This window comes from Anguilla anguilla, chromosome 4, assembly GCF_013347855.1.
Source record: "Anguilla anguilla isolate fAngAng1 chromosome 4, fAngAng1.pri, whole genome shotgun sequence".
Classification (NCBI taxonomy): Eukaryota; Metazoa; Chordata; class Actinopteri; order Anguilliformes; family Anguillidae; genus Anguilla; species Anguilla anguilla.
The window spans coordinates 40,193,809-40,199,890 of record NC_049204.1 but is presented as its reverse complement, the minus strand read 5'-3'; positions in this window follow the sequence as shown (position 1 = coordinate 40,199,890).

The following is a 6,082-nucleotide window of genomic DNA, read 5'->3' as shown; positions in this document are numbered from 1 at the left end:
TATATATACAATATGTGTATATTATACAGATGCAAAAGCAATAATTCAAAATTTTAATTTATGGTTAGCCAGCAATCCAATGTAACAAGTTAATGGTTTGCTTGAGTCTGAGGGGGGATTTGGGCCCTGTCACTCCTCCAAAGGTTGTATAGGCAAACAAGCTACTCAGTGAGTTCTTTTAAACAAGTGCAATATATGTCCATTACGTGTGTGTATCCAATGTTTTTATCGGCTAAATGTCCAATGGGGAGATGTATTTTTGTGGGTCTGGAGTATTTGTGATGATGTAATTGGCAGGAAAAATAATAATAAGAAGGAAAAATGCAAAATCCCCCAAGTTTGGGGCTTTATTGTTTGGATGTGTGAAGTTATTTGTGAATTCTGTCTGGTAAAGTAGGGTCAGTAGGTACAGAAATGAATGTTTTTAAGGGCTGAGAGTCTGTGGTCATTGTAATTATTTCTGTAGGGAACCCTGAAAAGTGGCAAGCTCTTGGGCATGCCGTGGGCATGCCGCCCCACAAAGGCATAAATTGGCGAGATGGCATGCCGGCCATCCCAATGGAGCAATGTATCTTTTACATTGGATGGACAGCATCAACCCAGGAGCTGAATAAGAAATACTTAGGACCTCCTCATATTTTATAGTGTGTTTGTAGGCGTGTATTATGGCAAATGACCCATGTCTTTAGTTCAGTTTCTTGCATCTTCATTGTGTAATGTGTAAAGGGGAAAATGTGTTTAATACGCTTTTGCTTCATGCAGCTTTAAATAACCAGTAAGCAGCTAGCAGGGATGGGAACTGTAAACAATTTCCTTTCCACATTTAAGATAAATATCTGGACTCAGTAAAGGGGGAAAGACCAATATGAGATTCCTTTCTTTTAAGATTCCTTTCTTTCAGTGGTGCATTTTGGGATACCACACTATTGAACCAAACAAACATCTGGGAAGCATTATTAAACATGTATGTCACTGAAGGGGGTTCTGTTGCCATGGAAAAGATGACAAAGAGTTATAAATTAGATATGACTTTGAAAGTTTTGGGAAGGGTGCCTCAGTAACTTTCACCCAATAATTTATCTTCCCCTGCAGACAGGGAAAAGTATTACCTCATTTCTTTCTTTCTGACATTTATGCTCTAAAAGTGTTCTCATTCATTGTGAATGCACATGAAGGCCATGGCAAAAAAACAAAAAAAACAACTCTACAACCAACACCGCAGTCCAGACATTGCCAAAAACCTGCTGCCATCCACAGCCTCTATGAAGTGCAATGGACAGAAGGAATAAATAGAGCTGACTGTGCATCAGCAGTTGTGTCACACTTTAGATGCAATTTGAGTCCACCTTTGTTGTTGAAGCTGGGCTCAGTCCAAAAGCTGATTTCTGCCCGAGAGAAGTCATAGACAGGTGCTCAGAAAGTCTTGGAAAGTAAAACCAGCTTAGGGGGTTTTGAATTGTCAATGAGCCATGAACTGCATGTGGAACTATGCTAAAACCAAGGACTCTGTCCCACAGCCAGCAGTACGCCTGTTGAAAAAGCCGTGTAAACTCCTTTCAGACAAAACTGAGTGGGGAGGTGACAAATATAAATTTCTGGGTCAATGAAGATTCAGAAGTCTGCCATTGTAAAGGATCAGTCTGTTCTGAACTTAAATTAACGGAGTGTATGCATCAACACCACCGGATTCAATCAAGCTTTTTCAGCATCGTACGAATCCAATTTGCCACCTCCTCCCATGCCGTGAGCTTGTAAGCTGTGGTGCCTACCCAGAATTCCCCAGAGGCAGAACGCTTGGGCAAGCTTCTAGGTCTTGTCTTGCTGACAGCAAATCTGCTGTTGGTTAATAATTCAAATAAATTTAAATTAGGCTACTGCTGTTGCCAAGGAAGTTTACATATAGAAGAAAGACCTCATCAACAAAAACAAGGCCTCTTTCTGCATTTTCATTCATTTTCATTCGCTCCCACTTTCTGGTTTATTTCTATACAGGAAAGCACATCTGGGCCCTGGGAACATCCCGCCCTGGGCATGTTGAAGTGTCCTTGAGCAAGACACCTAACCCCTAACCCCTAACTGCTCTGGCGAATGAGAGGCATCAATTGTAAAGCGCTTTGGATAAAAGCGTTATATAAATGCAGTCCATTTATCCATTTACATCTTCCTCGTCACGATAACTGCTCACGGAATTAAACAACCATGCTGATAAAATTAACTTTTAAATTCAATGATCTTATAGGCTTTTGCTTGAGAGTCATTTCCTATTTGTGTGTCAGCTCTGTTCGGGATCTTCACCTGACCTCTGACCAGCTCTTAAAGATGCTCACAGTGTCCAATCCGTTTTCATCTTCCATGTGGGCATCAGCCGGTTGCCTCAGGAAATCTGACCTCTGATTCCCTGTTCGGCTGCGAAACCTCTATCTCGCTCCCCTGAGCTACATGCAAACTGCATAACTCCTAGCTGCAAGGTTTTCTGAGGATCATCAGCTTTTAAAATCCCCCCACATCTCTGCCTGAAAAAAACAGTATACTATTCTACTGGTGTGCTGCTTTCTCCTTGTCCTTATTTCCTCTTGTTTTTTTGTGAATGTTGTTTGTGGCAGCACACTCTTTGGGGTATGAGACACAGTTGGGAACCAAAAAATAACTACTGTGTTCATGCAGCAAACAAAACACAAATGAAACAAAAGCCCTCCAGGCTGGTTCCAAGCACCTCAGCAGTAGGCCTATTCCCTGAATTCAGTCCATTGTGTCACTGAGCTCTCTTATACCTGGAAAAGCCATTTCCTCATCCCAATTAACTAAAAATTATTATTATTTTTTAAAATGACACCTCTCTTCACTCCACCGTCAGTGCTGCAGGATAAACAAGCCAGCATCCCATCATACCTTTGAACTAAAACAGCCGTTCCAATTTTACCAGATTTAAGAAAGAGCAGGAAATCATAATTAGTGTTAGAATAATTTATTTCCAGTTCCCAGTTCTCTCACTGTTCGGTAAGAGTTTTATTTACAAGGAGGACAAGAGGCGACATTTCATTTGCATTCCCTGTGTGAATAAATTAAACAGTGTTCTGTCAGGTGTTCTTTTGTGTGTTTAACTCTCTGGCTCCATATGCTGTTGTAATGGAGATAAGTAGATTCCCTGTTTTTGCTCTTACATTCTGTAAATCTGACTATCAGCACCTATGCTCCAGTTCTGGAAGCTAACTGCAATAATGATTAAAATACCTTCTGCTTGCAGCTGGAATAACAAGTGTGAATTTGCTACCAGCTGAAGTTACCAGGAGGAAATCTCTGTGGTGGCAAATAAAACCTGCCCATTATCCAATTTAATCTGCCAAAATATTACATTTAACCTGCCCAAGACCCTGTCTGTTTGATTTGAATTAAAATGCAACATTTCAAAAGGTTCAGATGTTTTCATAAGTATTGGAGGCAGGGGGCATTGGGTGACCAACGTCTTCCAAAGCTCTCAGTCCTAGTGAAACACGACTTGTGGTCTGATATCAAATCCTCATTGTTCTGTGTGGACTGTAGCTGGTGGAACCTTTCAACAGTGCCACCTTGAATCTGAACCCTGAAATTGATGCCATGAAGATGAATTTGTTGGGAACAAGGCAGAGGTGTGTGCCTCATGGTCTGGAGAATTATTGACCAGTTACTTATTATTAGATAATTATTTTTGGATCTCATGGCACCTGCTTATGCTTGTGTGGCTACATTTGCACCATTAAAGATCCATGTTGCTGACAGCAAAGAGTAGGGGGTTCTCCCTGGTGTCCTGGCTAAATTCCTTGCCTGATTCTCTGTCTGCCACCTAATCACCTCCCAGTTTAAAGGGGAATTTCACTTTATAACACTTCTGCTTCTCATGACTGATATTGTCCTTCTAATGAATGTCGCCCTTCATTTTTCAATTAGTTATTTCATTTTAAATGTCTAATGTTAGAAAGAAAGACCTATGTTTTTTTTTTAGCTCAAGTCCCCATAGTAGTACGGTTTCTGGTTTATTCTTCTTCTTCGATTTCGTTTCAAGGCAAAATCGAGAAGAAGCGAGGGAGGTGTGGGCACAAGCAATTGCGTGTTATGCATTCAAATGACAAACCGCTTCTCGTCACATTAATACCGCTAATTGAATCAACTGGCAGTAAACTACATCGGAGAAATTCGCTATTTCAAATCATCGCTACACAAAGCACTACACCAAAAAGTTATTGCCAGTCATTTTGGTGTCACCCCCCTTTGATGATGTCACCCGGTGCGGTCTGCAGCCCCCGAACCCCCCTTGTGACGCCTATGACCACTTTGAAGCCACCGACTACCAAGGCGACCATCTGAAGAGCTGCACCCACCGTTTTCCCATCGTTGATCGAACCGCTCGAGGTAGGTACTAAGCGGGCTGGCTAACGCTATCGCGTCTGTGATACATAGGATGTCTACGGTATCAGTTAGACAGCTTGCTGGCTGTTGTTATAGGGTTGCCACCATGCATTTATTTCGTCCTTACACATTTTCGGTTTCGTTAGCTAGTAGTAATAGCCTACAACACTATTTCTGCGACCAACTTAATGTTATTGTCTGCAGGTACGCCCACATCAGAAGTCGCGCAATGATATGCATCCTTGATTTTGACAGTAAACTGCCTGAGTCTGCTTCCTGCATTTGTAAAGGAAAACAACAAAACAGCGTAAAAAAATATTAACATAATGAAATAACTAATCGAAAAATGAAGGGCGACACATTCATTAGAAGGACAATATCAGTCATGAGAAGCAGAAGTGTTATAAAGTGAAATTCCCCTTAAATTGATTAAAATTGTTCTCTCCCTCTCCACTTCAGTTTATGCGTGGTGAGCATTCTGGTGCAAAATGGCTGGTGTGTATCAACCAGGTGGGTGCTACACATAGGACTCATTCTACTTGCTTATTTTATCTGTTCTCATCTGCTCTGTCATCTTTAAGGGCATTTGAATCTGTTAGATCTCCTCTGCTAGATGCTCCTTACCTGTCATTTTACATTAACAGGCTTTCCTGTAGCCTCTTGAGTCTTGCTTAACATTAAAAATTGGTCCTCTGGACTGGTCAGGTCAGCTGTTAAGACAGGCGGGGAACAGCAGACAGTGAGGGGGAATTGTTATGTAACCAATTGTGGCAAACAAGCCTGCCACAGGCCACCAAAATGGCTTTCCTAGGGGCCCTCCAGCACAGAGACACAGGGAGATGATGTTCCAGTCCACATTTATTTACCAGGTTGGCAAGATGTTACAGCCATGTGAGCCGATGTAAAACAGTCATGAGTGGGGATGGCAGATTTAACCTGTGCACACTGATTACCTCACTACGCACAGGTGCAGCCACTCCTGTTCCTGGGTCCAATTAGCCTGGCCAATTATCTAATTCTTAACCAATTATCCAATTGGCCAGGTTTAATTAGCTTGACCCAGGGAAGGTGTGGCTGCTTAAACCAGCCATCCCCACACCACACCAATGTATTTAATAAGCTTGATTTTTATGAAATTTAATAAAAGTTCTCAGTTATAAATTTGGCGACGCTGGTGAGCTGCAGCGATACATTTTGACTGCCATGTCCTATGGCTGGGTACATTTAATATAGTAACGGCGGCTGACAAACTAGCTAGCTGCCGCTTACTATGTATAGTTTAATGGTCACAAATTATTCACTATTTTGATGTAGCTTGTACAGGATTGGATGGAGAAATAGCTAGTTACATTTTCTGACCTTTTGTGTATCAAATTTGCATTCTGGCCTGCAAGCTGCGTAGAAGTGTGCAGTCAGCACATGTGACTAGTTCAGTTTCTCCTGTGCTTGCATCTAAGCTGCTTTTTTGATGTTAATGAATGAGCAAAATGGCTCAAAAGTGTGATCTGCCTGGCTTGTCTCTTGATGAAATCGCTACATTGGTGTCGGAAGTAAGCCTTCAAATCAAAGACAAACTTTCACACCTTCCCAAGAGACATCTCAGTGGGGATGAGTGAGCAGAAGCAGACAGCAGTGCAGCTAGCCACCCCTCGGCAAGGATGGGTTAGCGGCAGGGTGGGACTAATGGGTTTGCAGCCGG